The sequence below is a fragment of the Cetorhinus maximus genome, chromosome 6 (assembly GCF_964194155.1).
Source record: "Cetorhinus maximus chromosome 6, sCetMax3.hap1.1, whole genome shotgun sequence".
NCBI lineage: Eukaryota > Metazoa > Chordata > Chondrichthyes > Lamniformes > Cetorhinidae > Cetorhinus > Cetorhinus maximus.
Window position 1 is genome coordinate 90,116,359 of NC_135884.1, and position 14,306 is coordinate 90,130,664.

Sequence of the window (14,306 nt, forward strand, 5' to 3'; positions counted from 1 at the left end):
AAGTGTACATTTTGTTTTAGAAGGAACCAATTTAACTAGGCTTGAGTCATAGAAAGAGTAAGTTTATTAGTTACTAAAAACCCAAGAGAAATAATAAAAAACGCAACACACATACACACAGATCAGAAATGAGAAGTTAAGAGTCCAAATAAGAGTTTAAAAAAAATATATAATTCAGCCTCTGGCTTGTCTATGAGACATAGATGGCGATACATTGCGGCCATTAAGTTGGGTGATTCCGGTAGAGCTGACTTTGGTAGTTTCGCAGTTGTTTGGAGACACTTGGTTCTGCAGGATAGCTCAAGTAGCTGTCCTATTTCCTTTTTGATTGTGGCTTCTGCTGCCTTACCTCCAGCGAAAGCAAGACTTTGCCTATAACTGCAAGAGTGATTAGTTGGTCTTCTTGTTGCTGTCACACACAGCACACCAGCACTGCTCTGCAGTTAGCTTTTTAAACCATTTTCCCCTGTGTATTCCTGTAAGGGAACAAAAAACATGTCTTGTGCCCAGAGTCTGTTATAGAGTCAGAGCTATACAGCACAGAAACAGGCCCTTCAGCCCATCATGTCTGTGCCAGCCATCACGCACCTATCTATTCTAATCGCATCTTCCAGCACTTGGCCTGTAGCCCTGTATGCTATGGCGTTTCAAATGCTCATCTAAATACTTCTTGAATGTTGTGAGGGTTCCTACCTCTACCATCCCCTCAGGTAGTGTGTTCCAGATTCCAACCACCCTCTGGGTGAAAAAATATTTCCTCAAATCCCCTCTAAGCCTCCTGCCTCTTACCTTAAATCTATGCCCCCTGGTTATTGACACCTCCGCTAAGGGGAAAACTTTCTTCCTATCTACGCCCCTCATAATTTTGTATACTTCTATCAGGTCCCCCCTCAGCCTTCTTTGCTCTAAGAAGAATAATCCTAGCCTATCCAGTCTCTCTTCATAGCTGAAATGCTCCAGCCCAGGCAACATCCTGGTGAATCTCCTCTACACCCTCTCCAGCACAATCACATCCTTCCTATAGTGTGGCGACCAGAACTGCACACAGTACTCCAGCTGTGGTCTAACTAGTGTTTTATACAGCTCCAACATAACTCCCTGCTCTTATTTTCTATGCCTCAGCTAATAAAGGCAAGTATCCCATATGCCTTCTTAACCACCTTATCTACCTGCCTTGCTACCTTCAGGGATCTGTGGACATGTACACCAAGGTCCCTCTGATCCTTGGTACTTCCAAGCGTCCTACCATTCATTGTGTATTCCCTTGCCGTGTCAGTCCTCCTAAAATGCATCATCTCACACTTCTCAGGGTTAAATTCCATTTGCCACTGCTCTGCCCATCTTACCAGCCCATCTATCTCATCCTGTAATCTAAGGCTTTCCTCCTCACTATTTAGACACCACCAATTTTAGTGTCATCTGCGAACTTACTGATCATACCTCCTACATTCACATCTAAAACATTAATGTATGCTCCAAACAGCAAGGGTCCCAGCACCGATCTCTGTGGTACACCACTCGTTACAGGCTTCCAATTGCAAAAACAACCTTCGACCATCACCTTCTGCCTCCTGCCACTAAACTAATTTTGGATCCAATTTGCCAAATTGCCCTGGATCCCATGGGCTCTTACCTTCTTGGCTATTCTCCCATGTGGGACCTTGTCAAAAGCCTTACTGAAGTCCATGTAGACTACATCAACTGCACTACCCTCATCTACACAACTAGTCACCTCCTCGAAAAATTCAATCAAATTTGTTAGACATGATCTCCCCCTGACAAAGCCATGCTGGCTATCCCTGATTAATCCTTGCCTCTCCAAGTGGAGATTAATCCTGTCCCTCAGAATTTTTTCCAATAGTTTCCCTACCGTTGATGTTAGATTCACTGGCCTGTAATTACCTGGTTTATTCCTACTACCCTTCTTGAATATGGTACCACATTTGCTGTCCTCTAGTTCTCTGGCACCTCTCCTGTGGCCAGAGAGAATTTGAAAATTAATGCCAGAGCTCGTGTAATCTCCTCTCTTGCCTCACATAGCAGCCTGGGATACATCTCATCTGGGCCTGGGGATTTATCCACATTTAAGCCCACTAAAACCGCTAATACATCCTCCCTTTCAATGCTAATTTGTTCAAGTATATCACAGTCCTCCTCCCCGATTTCTACACCTACATCGTCTTTCTCCATAGTAAACACAGATGAAAAGTAACCATTTAAAACCTCACCTACGTCCTCCGGCTCCACGCACAGATTGCCAATTTGGTCCTTACTCTTTCCCTGGTTATCCTCTTGCCCTTAATATATTTATAAAATGCCATGGGATTTTCCTTCATCTTGCTCGCCAATGTTTCTTCACGCCCCCTTCTTCGCTCTCCTAATTACTTTTTTTTTTAAAGTGCCCCCTACACTTTCTATACTCCTCTAGGGCTTCTGCTGTTTTCAGCCCTCTTTATCTGCCATAAGCCTCATTTTTTGCCCCTTATCCAATCCTCTATATCCCTTGACATCCAGGGTTCCCTGGACTTGTTGGGCCTACCCCTCACCTGTACGGCAACATGTTGGCCCTGAACTCTACTTCCTTTTGAATGACTCTGATGTAGACCCTCCCACAAGCAGCTGCTTCCAGTTCCACTTTGGCCAGATCCTGTCTTATCATATTGAAATCAGCATTCCCCCAATTCAGGACCTTTACTTCCGATCCATCTTTTGTCCTTTTCCATACCTACCTTAAATCTTACAGAGTTATGGTCACTATCCCGAAATGCTCCCCCACTGACACTTTTACCACTTGCCCAGCTTCATTCACTAAGATTAGGTCCAGTACCGCCCCTTCTCTTGTAGGACTTTCTACGTGCTGGCTCAAAAAGCTCTCCTGCATGCACTTTAAGAACTCCGCCCCCTCTAAGCCTTTCACGCTAGGACTATTCCGGTTAATATTGGGGAAGTTGAAATCCCCTCCTATTATTTTTACACTTCTCTGAGATTTACCTATGTATCTGCCCATCTATCTCTCCCTAACTGTTTGGAGGCCTATAGTACACTCCCAGCAAAGTGATTGCCCCCTTTTTGTTTTTAGGTTCTACCCATATGGCCCCATTTGAGGAACCTTCTAAGATACCATCCCTCCTTAATGCAGTAATTGATTCCTTGATCAATATTGTAATGCCACCCCTTCTTTTGCACACCGCACCGCAGCCCCCCCACCGCCCGCCTTAAGATTCTATACCCTGGAATATTGAGCTGCCAGTCCTGCCCTTCCCTCAACCATGTCTCTGTGAAAGCAACAATATCATATTCCCACATGTTAATCAACACCCTCAAATGATCTGCCTTACTTGTAAGACTCCTTGCGTTAAAATAGATGCAATCCAGCCTTGCATTATTCCTTTGTGCCTTAACAGGTCTATATTTGCTCTGCCTTCCAGACTGACTTAGTTTCCCTTCTATATTTGGTTGTGCATTGCGCCCTACTGTACCTCCACTCTGTATCCCATCCCCTTGCCAAATTAGTTTTAACACCCCCTCCAACAGCACTAGCAAACCTCCTGCAAGGATGTTGGCCCCGTTCAGGTGCAACCTGTCCAACTTGTACAGGCCTCACCTTTGCCAGAAACAGACCCAGTGATCCAGGAAACTAAAGCCCTCCCTCCTGCACCATCTCTTCACCCACACATTCATCCTCTCCATCCTCCTATTTCTATACTCACTAGCACGTGGCACAGGGAGTAATCCAGAGATTACAACCTTTTGAGGTCCTGCTTTTTAATCTGCTCCCTAAATTCTTGTTGCAGGACCTCATCCCTCTTTCTACCATGTTGTTGGTATCAATATGAACCACGACCTCTGACTGTTCGCCCTCCCCCTTCAGAATGCCCTGCAGCCGTTCTGTGACATCCTTGATCCTAGCACCAGGGAGGCAACACACCATCCTGGAGTCACATCTACGACCGCAGAAGTGCCTGTCCGCACCCCTCATTATTGAGTCTCCTACCACTATTGCTCTTGCACTCTTACTCCTCCCACCTTGTGCAGCTGAGCCACCCACAGTGCCATGAACTTGGCTCTGGCTGCACTCTCCAGAGGAACTTTCATTCTCACCGTATTCCAACACAGAAAAATGGTTGAGTGAGATGCACTCTGCGGCTTTCCTGGCTACCTGCCTTCCTCCCTTCTTCTGACTGGTGGTCACCCATTTCCTCTATGACTGCAATTCCTTAAGCTGCGGCATGACCACATCTAAAAACGTGCTATCCACGTAACCCTCAGCCTCGCGGATGCACCATTGTCTCCAGCTGACGCTCAAGCTCCGAAACTCGTTGCTCAAGCTGATCAAGCCGGTGGCACTTCCTGCACATATGGTCATCCAGACTGCAAGGAGTGTCTAAGAATTCCCACATGCTGCAGCCATACAACACATGGGACTGAGCTCCCTTGCCATACTTTTTGTTTGTTTTTAGTTAAAAAGCTATTTCCTTAAATTTAAGCCAAGTAGAAAACGATTTAGTTTTTCTTAAAAAAAAATGCTGAGACTCTTATCTTCTGTAATGTCGCTTTAAAGTGGAAAAAAACTTACCTACTACCTACTAATCAGCTCTCTCCCTTGTCCTGACATCACTCCTTTCGAATTCCAGCGCCACCGAGTGTCTGGGTGAGAACCGGCTACCGCACAGGTAAACTCCGCTCCCTCACAGATAAACTCCCACTCTTTATACAACCGCTCTGCTCCCGCTCTTTATGCAGCCGCACCACTGTCCTCTAAGTGCTGCTGATTGCCTGTCCCAGGGTCCTCCTCTCACACTCTTCTAGGTGCTGCTGACTGCCTGTCCCAGGGTCCTCCTCTCACACTCTTCTAGGTGCTGCTGACTGCCTGTCCCAGGGTCCTTCTCTCACACTCTCCTCTGTTGTCTTGAGCATTTTACACATTGAGATGTAAATCAACAGGAGATGGATTTTAGATGCCTGCTGATACATGGTAGTCAGTCTTTAATCTCCTGTGGTTGCAGAGACAAAATTGCATCTTTCCCATTTCCCTTTTAAGTGTCTCTGCTTGAACGAGGCCATGACATCTTTCCAGGTGCAACATTCCATGTTCTCTCAGGACAGGTGTATCAGTATAATCCACGTAGGAAGTTTTCCAGTAAGTTGGCACTTTACATTATCAGCCATCTTTTGCTCGATGTCCCTGCTTGTATTTCTTTAAAAAAAAACACCTGTCTTCCTTAAAAAGTTGAATATGCCCAATTCGTGGCTGGAATCAGCTTTTCATATCAAGGCAAATGTGGCAACCAAATTTTTCTATCAGGCAGAAATTAGATAATTGACCAGACAATCCATTTTAGGAATGTTGAATTCAGGGATAATTATTGACCAGAAAGTCACTGCTCTTCTTTAATTATTGCAGTGAATGTTTTACATCCATTCAAGACAGGGCCTTGGTTTAAAGGCTCACCTGATTGATGATGTTTCCCACAGTGTAGCACTGAAGCGTCAGTCTAGATTATATGTTCATGTCTCTAGAGTGAGGCTTGAACTTGCAAGTTCCCAATTCAAAGCCAAAGCTTTTCAGGGGTTCAAAGTTGTATTTTAAAAATACAAAACCATTTGTGCCAGAAGTGATACATTTTGGGTTCTGTTGGTAAAACTGCTATTAAAGAAAAATCAAAAGCTTCCACATAATATAAAACAGAAGTGAGTGCAGGAAAGAAAGAATTTTCTGTTTTTCTTGCCTCCAATTCAATTTATGGCACACAAAAACAAAAATAACTGGAAAAACTCAGTAGGTCTGACAGCATCTGCGGAGAGGAATACAGTTAACGTTGAGTCCGTATGACTCTTCATCAGAACCAATCTGATGAAGAGTCATGGACTCGAAACGTTAACTGTATTCCTCTCCGCAGATGCTGTCAGACCTGCTGAGTTTTTCCAGCTATTTTTGTTTTTGTTTCAGATTTCCAACATCTGCAGTATTTTGCTTTTATCTTACAATTTATGACATATTTGTCACAATTGCAGAAGCGCTTCAAGAAGCAATTCTATACTGCCAGCTTAGGGCTCACGTGTTGCACAAACCACCTTTTTACATAACGGAGGTAATTTCTTAAACAGCTGAAACATTACAAGAATAACTGCACAGATAGTTTGATGCTACCATCATGATAGTGACCCTCCCCACTCACTGAAAGCACACTCAGAATCGCAATTCATCACCATTTTGCCAGCCTACTCTGGTAAGCTGAGCTGCTTAGTTGCTATCAGCTAGAGCACAAAGTTGCCTTTAAGCTCTGCTCATGATGACATGCACAGCCTCCAAAAGTCGCAGTGGCACCCCATATGTACTGTTAGTTCACCAGTGACAGTGAAGCAATGACATGGCTGAATACAGGATATTGAATATAGGATATATCCAGGCAGGTGGCAATAAATAAGGTTCTCTAGCTTCAGTGGTTTCAACTTGAGGGGCTGGAAGCTCCACTTTAAGGATTCAAAATCATTTGCTTATGACAAGATTTAACATGCAATTATATAGCACCTTTAAACATGTCAAGGCTCTAAACAAAGTATCTCCTTAAAAGCTCATTAAGGCTAGGCTAATTGAACATTTCAAAACAGAACAATAACTTTTTATTTGATTCCTTTAATACCCTCTTCTAAGAGTGTAGATGGAGTTAAGCCATGATCTAACTGAAAGGGGGAACAGGAATGAGGTGATGAATTGCTTACTCCTGTTTCTAAAGAGTGAAAATAGATACCAAGCAAAACAACAAATGCAGGGAGATGACACAAGGCAGGATTTTAAAAGTGGGGATCAGGAGAAGTAATGCAGATGGACTTAGAAGAAGAGTTTGAGTGTAGCACCCAATCGATTGGAAGATCTAAACTGGTGCTGAATAAAGAGAGTAGGAACATGAAAAAGCAGGACAACATGGGATCCCACATAGCACTGGAGAAGGCTGCAGAGGTTACATAGGCATTTGTAGACAAGGACAATTCGTAGTGGTAATGCTCTCACCTCAGTCAGAATGTTATGGGTTCAAGCCCCAATAAAGAATTTGAGTGCACAATGTGTACTGACAACATGCAGTACAGTACTGAGAGCGCATTGCATCATCGCAGGTACAACCTTCTGGGTGAGATGTTAAAGCAAGGCCCTGATCATCTGTTCAAAAAGATGTGAAAGTTCCTCAGGCATTATTTGAGGTATCATGGCAAACACCGAACTCTCGACCAACACTACTGAAACAAATTAACTGGTAATGTGTCTTTGTGTTGTTTGTTTGCAAATTGGTCTTTATATTTGCTTATGTAACATATACAAAATTAATTAATTGGCTGTGAAGCACTTTATGACAGCCTGAGAAGATGAAAGGCACTATAAATGTGTTGTTTCTTTGAAGTCAATGGATTCAACACAGGAAGCCAATGCGAACAACAACAATGGGAGCAGGATAAGATGCAGGTGGCAGATTTTTGTGATGAGTTGGGAGTGAATGATAAGACATGCAATTGAGGGAACACAAAGCAGCATGCAAAAGGCTTACGCGTCTTGGATCCAACAGAGGGTGCTGGTGAGAAGTGACTGAAGCATTCTGGGAGAAGTAATCACAGCCACCGCAACTCAGGAGGGAATCGAGGAGGACCCACTGTCAAAGAACGGAATAGCCCCAAACATTACATTGCTGTAATGTTTCCATCCCTCCCTCCTCCTCAAACCTAAAAAAAAAGAGAAGAGGCAGTGCCTTCAGGAGTGCACCAGTCCTGCGAGGGACACTCTTCTGAAAGTGGATTTTAAAGAAAAAGCAGCTGATTGGTGAGTAATCCTGGGAGCAGACTCGGAGGGAGGAGCACCGGAGCGGTGAGTATAAATCTAGCTTACCTTGGGGATTCGCGGCCTTGTCGCTAAGGAGCAGACTTGGAGGGAGGAGCACCGGAGTGGTGACCTTGGGGCGCAGAGTAACTGAAGCCAAAACTGAAAAAGTGATGTCACAGGAAAGCTGTGACCTGATTGGTTGGTAGGAAATCTGCACCAAATTTGAAAAAAAACACTGCAAAGCTAATTAATAAATTAATTATCTAAGTCGAGATGGCTGGGCAGGTGATGTGCTGTAGCTGTATGATGTGGGAGCTGGCAGATCCCATTGCGAGCCGCAGTGACCACATCTGCAGCAAGTGTTGGTTGCTGGAGGAACTCCAGCTCAGAATTGATGAGCTGGAGTCCGAGCTCCAGACGCTGCGGCACATCCGGGAGGGGGAGAGTTACCTGGACGCTTTGTATCAGGAGGTGGTCACACCCAGTAGATTAAGTACCTCAAGTTCAGTCAGTGGTCAGGGTCAGCAGGGTATGACTGCAAGTGAGGCAGGTAGAGAGATCCTGTGTTCAGGAACAGAGGAGCCTCAACTCTTGACCTTGTCCAACAGGTACGAGGTACTTGCTCCCTGTGTGGATGAGGAAGAGGGCTGTAGGGAGGATGTGCCAGCTGACCACGGCACCATGGCACAGGAGGCCATTCAAGAGGGGGGAACAAAAAGACAAGTGGTAGTTGTAGGGGATTCTATAAATAGGTGAATTGATAACTTCCTTTGTAAGCAGGATCGAGAGTCCCACATGGTATGTTGCCTGCCCGGCGCCAGGGTGAGGGACATCTCTGACCGGCTTGAAAGGATATTGGAGAGGGAGGAGGAGGATCCAGTTGTTGTGGTCCACGTCGGGACAAATAACATAGGTAAGACTAGGAAAGAGGACCTGTTTGGGGATTATCAGGAACTAGGAACTAAATTAAAGAACAGGCCCTCAAGGATTATGATCTCGGGATTACTACCCGAGCCATGTGCAAATTGGCACAGGGACGCGAGAATAAGGGAAGTAAACACGTGGCTAAAGGAGTGGTGCGGGAAAGAGGGGTTCCATTTCGTGGGGCACTGGCATCAGTATTGGAACAGGAGGGATCTCCTGTTGGGACGGTCTCCACCTGAACCGATCTGGGACCAATGTTCTAGCGAAAAGGGTAAATAGGGTGGTCAACAGGACTTTAAACTAGAAAGTGGGGGGGGGAGGGAAGGGTAAAACTCCAAGAAGTGTGACTAAAGGAAAACAAAGCAGCAGGTTAGCGTGTGGGGGGTGGATTCAATTTCATGGAAAATTATGAAAAAACTGAAAAGAAAGGATAGCCCAGGAGAGGCTATTAAAGTCTCCAGAACACAAAATAGGACAGGGTGTTTGGAAAGGGCTAGGAATCTAACTTCAAGCACATCAGATAAAGGGATTAAAATGAGAAAGGGGACGGGAAATACAGGACTGAAGGTGTTGTATCTGAATGCACACAGTATACGAAATAAGGTAAATGAGCTTGTGGCGCAGATTGAAATTGGCAGGTATGATGTGGTGGGCATTACGGAGACATGGCTGCAAGGGGATCAGGACTGGGAGCTAAATATCCAAGGATATACATCCTATCAAAAAGATAGGCAGGTTGGCAGAGGGGGTGGGGTTGCTTTGTTAGTAAGAAATGAAATTAAATTGATAGCAAGAAATGATGTAGGGTCAGATGATGTAGAATCTGTGTGGGTAGAGTTGAGGAACCACAAAGGTAAAAAACCATAACGGGAATTATGTACTGGCCTCCGAACAGTAGTCAGGATGTGGGGCACAAGATACACCAGGAGATAGAAAAGGTGGGTAAGAAAGGCAAGGTTACAGTGATCATGGGGGATTTCAATATGCAGGTAGACTGGGAAAATCAGGTTGGTAGTGGATCCCAAGAAAAGGAATTTGTGGAATGTCTACGAGATGGCTTTTTGGAGCAGCTTGTGGTGGAGCCCACTAGGGAACAGGCAATTCTAGATTTAGTGATGTATAATGAGGCAGATTTGATAAGGGAGCTTAAGGTGAAGGAACCCTTAGGAGGAAGTGACCATAATATGATAGAATTTACCCTGCAATTTGAGAGGAAAAAGCTGGAATCAGATGTAATGGTATTACAGTTGAATAAAGGCAACTACAGAGGCATGAGGGAGAAGCTGGCCAGAATTGAGTGGGATATGAGCCTAGCAGGAAAGACAGTGGAACAGCAATGGCAGGAGTTTCTGGGAGTAATTTGGGAGACACAACAAAAATTCATCCCTAGGAAGAAGAAGCATACTAAAGGGAGGGCGAGGTAACCATGGCTGACAAGGGAAGTCAGGGACAGCATAAAAGCTAAAGAGAAAGCATACAATGCGGCAAAGAGCAGCGGGAAACCAGGGGATTGGGAAGCCTACAAAGACCAACAGAGGACAACTAAAAAAGAAATAAGGAGGGAGAAGATTAAATATGAGGGTAAACTAGCCAGTAATATAAAAGAAGATTGCAAGAGTTTTTTTTAGGTATATAAAGGGTAAGAGAGAGGCAAAAGTGGACATTGGGCCGCTGAAAAATGACGCTGAAGAAGTACTAGTGGGGAACAAAGAAATGGCGGAGGAACTGAATAGGTACTTTCCGTCAGTCTTCACAGTGGAAGACATGAGTGACATCCCCAAAGTTCAAGAGAGTCGGGGGGCAGAGGTGAGCATGGTGGCCATTACCAAGGAGAAGGTGCTAGGAAAACTGAAAGGTCTGAAGGTGGATAAATCACCTGGACCAGATGGATTACACCCCAGAGTTCTGAAGGAGATAGCTGAAGAGATAGTGGAGGCGTTAGTGGTGATCTTTCAGAAATCACTGGAGTCAGGGAGGGTCCCAGAGGACTGGAAAATCGCTAATGTAACGCCCCTGTTTAAGAAGGGAGTGAGGCAAAAGACGGGAAATTACAGGCCGATTAGCCTGACCTCGGTCGTTGGTAAGATTTTAGAGTCCATTATTAAGGATGAGATTTCAGAATACTTGGAAGTGCATGGTAAAATCGGGCAAAGTCAGCATGGTTTCATCAAGGTGAGGTCATGCCTGACAAATCTGTTAGAATTCTTTGAGGAGGTAACAAGTAGGTTAGACAAAGGAGAGCCAATGGATGTTATCTACTTGGACTTCCAGAAGGCCTTTGACAAGGTGCCGCACAGGAGGCTGCTCAGTAAGATAAGAGCCCATGGTGTTAGAGGCAAGGTATTAGCATGGATAGAAGATTGGCTGTCTGGCAGGAGGCAGAGAGTGGGGATAAGGGGGTCCTTCTCAGGATGGCGGCCGGTGACTAGTGGAGTTCGCAGGGGTCAGTGTTGGAACCACAACTTTTCACTTTATACATTAATGATCTAGATGAAGGAACTGAGGGCATCCAGGCTAAATTTGCAGATGATACAAAGATAGGTGGAGGGACAGCTAGTATTGAGGAGGCGGGGAAGCTGCAGAAGGATTTGGACAGGTTAGGAGAATGAGCAAAAAAGTGGCAGATGGAATACAACGTGGGGAAGTGTGAGGTCATGCACTTTGGTAGGTAGAATAGAGGCATGGACTATTTTCTAAATGGGGAGAGAATTCAGAAATCTGGAGTGCAAAGGGACTTGGGAGTCCTAGTCCAGGATTCTCTTAAGGTTAACTTGCAGGTTGAGTCAGTAGTTAGGAAGGCAAATGCAATGTTGGCATTTATTTTGAGAGGACCAGAATATAAAAGCAGGGATGTGCTGCTGAGGCTTTATAAGGCTCTGGTCAGACCACATTTAGAATATTGTGAGCAATTTTGGGCCCCGTATCTCAGGAAGGATGTGCTGGCCCTGGAGAGGGTCCAGAGGAGGTTCACGAAAATGATCCCAGGAATGAAAGGCTTAACATATGAGGAACGTTTGAGGACTCTGGGTCTATACTCGATGGAGTTTAGAAGGATGAGGGGGATCTGATTGAAACTTACAGAATACTGAAAGGCCTGGATAGAGTGGACGTGGGGAAGATGTTTCCATTAGTAGGAGAGACTAGGACCCGAGGGCACAGCCTCAGAGTAAAGGGAAGACCTTTTAGAACAGAGATGAGGAGAAACTTCTTTAGCCATAGAGTGGTGAATCTATGGAATTCATTGCCACAGAAGGCTGTGGAGGCCAGGTCATTGAATGTATTTAAGACCAAGATAGATAGGTTCTTGATTGGTAAGGGGATCAATGTTTACGGGGAGAAGGCGGGAGAATGGGGTTGAGAAACTTATCAGCCTTGATTTAATGGTGGAGCAGACTCGATGGGCCGATTGGCATAGTTTCTGCTCCTGTGTGTCTTATGTGTTCAGCTTCTCGCCTACCTCAATCACCATCTGCAATAATGGCTGAAGTAGAAGAGGAGGATAAAATTAACAACTTGGAGTTATATAGAGCCTTTATCATATTAAAGCATCCCATGGCAGTTCACAGGAGCGTTATAAATCAAAATGTGAGACTGAGCCATGCAAGAGGATATTAGAACAGATGACCAAAAGCTTGGTCAAAGAGATAGGTTTTCAGAAATGGCTGAAAGGAGGAAAGAAAGGTACAGAGGAGAGCGATTTAGGGAGGGAAAGCCACTGCGTGGGGCCTTAGCTGTTGAAAGTACAGCTGTCAATGGTAGAACGATTAAAATCAGGGATGCTCAGGAGGCCGGAATATCTCAAAGGTTTGAAGAGCTGGAAATTACAGAGATAGCGAGGACCAAGGTCAAATTACGTTCTTACAATCATTTAACTACTCATATTATACAAGACTTCACCAAAGCATATTAAGCTTATTTGGGTTATCATAGCTCATAAACTGAAACATCAGCATTAAGTCCTCCACAATAATTCAATGTCTTTTACTTGTGTCACCTATCATTTATCATTTTGTCATACATTTTAACATTACCTATTGCAACCGTGCCTTTCCACCGTATAGTAGGGCAGATTTGACCCCAAATTCAGTAGGCGCTATTTGTCATCAATAGCTAGTAAAATACAGGGGTTGCAAACTGAACCTTTGTAAGAAATCCGCAGAAGGTTAAGTGCTTTTTAAACAATGAGATAAGCCTTAATTAATATCAAACAACCTCCCCGGCACTGAAAATTAATTTCTACAAGCGTGGAGTTCCATTCCTTCAGATTTTAATTACTGTTGGAGATTTTTAATTTGTCTTTTATTACTGTCTCTCTTTATCCCATCTTTCTTGCCCTTTCAACTCCATTCATTCCATGTGGAGCGTTCTGTACTTGCAAGCAGTAAATTGCATAAATTTCTGTCAGTTTTTTTGTAGCATTCTTGCCTGAGTCAGAAGGTTGGGAGTTCAAATCCCACTTCAGGACTTGAGCACAAAAATAAATGCTGACTCTCCAGTAAAGTACTGAGGGAGTGCTGCACTGTCGGAGGAGAGGCCTTGTCTGCCATCTCAAGTTGACATAAAAGATCCCATGGCACTATTTCGATGAGCAGAGGAATTATCCCCATTGTCCTGGCCAATATTGATCCCTCAATCAATATCAAAAAGACAGTTTATCTGAATGATTGGAGCAATTGCAGAACTCCGAGGTACAGAGGAATCTGGGTATCCAGGTACATGAATCACAAAAAGTTAATATGCAAGTGATTAGGAAGGCACATAAAATGTTGTCATTTATCACAAGGGGAATGGAATATAAAATTTGGAAGTTTTGCTACAGCTGTACAGGGCCTTAGTAAGACCACATCTGAAATACTGTGTACAGTTTTGGTCTCCTTACTTAAGGAAGGATAAAACTGCATTAGAGGCAGTGCAGAGAAAGTTCACCCAACTGATTCCTAGGATGAAGGGGTTCTCTTATGAGGAAGGGTTGAACAGGTTGGGTCTATACCCATTAGAGTTTAGAAGAATGAGAGGTGATCTTACTGAAACACACAGGATCCTGAGGACACTTGACATGGTGGATGTTTTCACTTACAAGAAAGACTAGAACTAGGGGTCACAGTTTACAAATAAGAGGTCTCCCATTTAGAATGGAGAGGAGGAGAAATATTTTCTTAGAGGGTTATTAGCCCATGCAATTTGCTTCCTCGGAGAGCAGTGGAGGCTGGGTCATTGAATATATTCGAGGCTGAGTAAGATAAACGATTGATTGACAAATGAGTCAAGTGTTTGCGGGGCAGACTGGAAAGTGGATTTGAGGCCACATTAGGACAGTCATGATCTTATCAAATGGCAGAGCAAGCTCGAGGGGCTGAATGGCTTTCTCTTGCTCCTAATTCTTATGTAATCAGACTTGCCAACTCTCTCAGATCTATTGCGGGAGATGTGATTTGTAACTAAAATTAAGTCCCTTTTGCAAGTGAAATTTTGTATTTTTTTAAATCCGGTTTCAAAACCAAGTACTCTCTTATACCAATGCTTCTGCATATGCAGAGCAATATTACACCAGATGTCACTGGCTCTCGGAGAA

The 14,306-nt window shown here is 44.2% G+C and overlaps 1 protein-coding gene across 3 annotated transcripts in view; it reads right to left on the reverse strand.

Moving 5' to 3' along the window:
• gins3 (GINS complex subunit 3) overlaps window positions 1–14,306 on the reverse strand; it is a 29,200-nt gene that overhangs the window by 13,544 nt on the left and 1,350 nt on the right. The window lies entirely within an intron of this gene.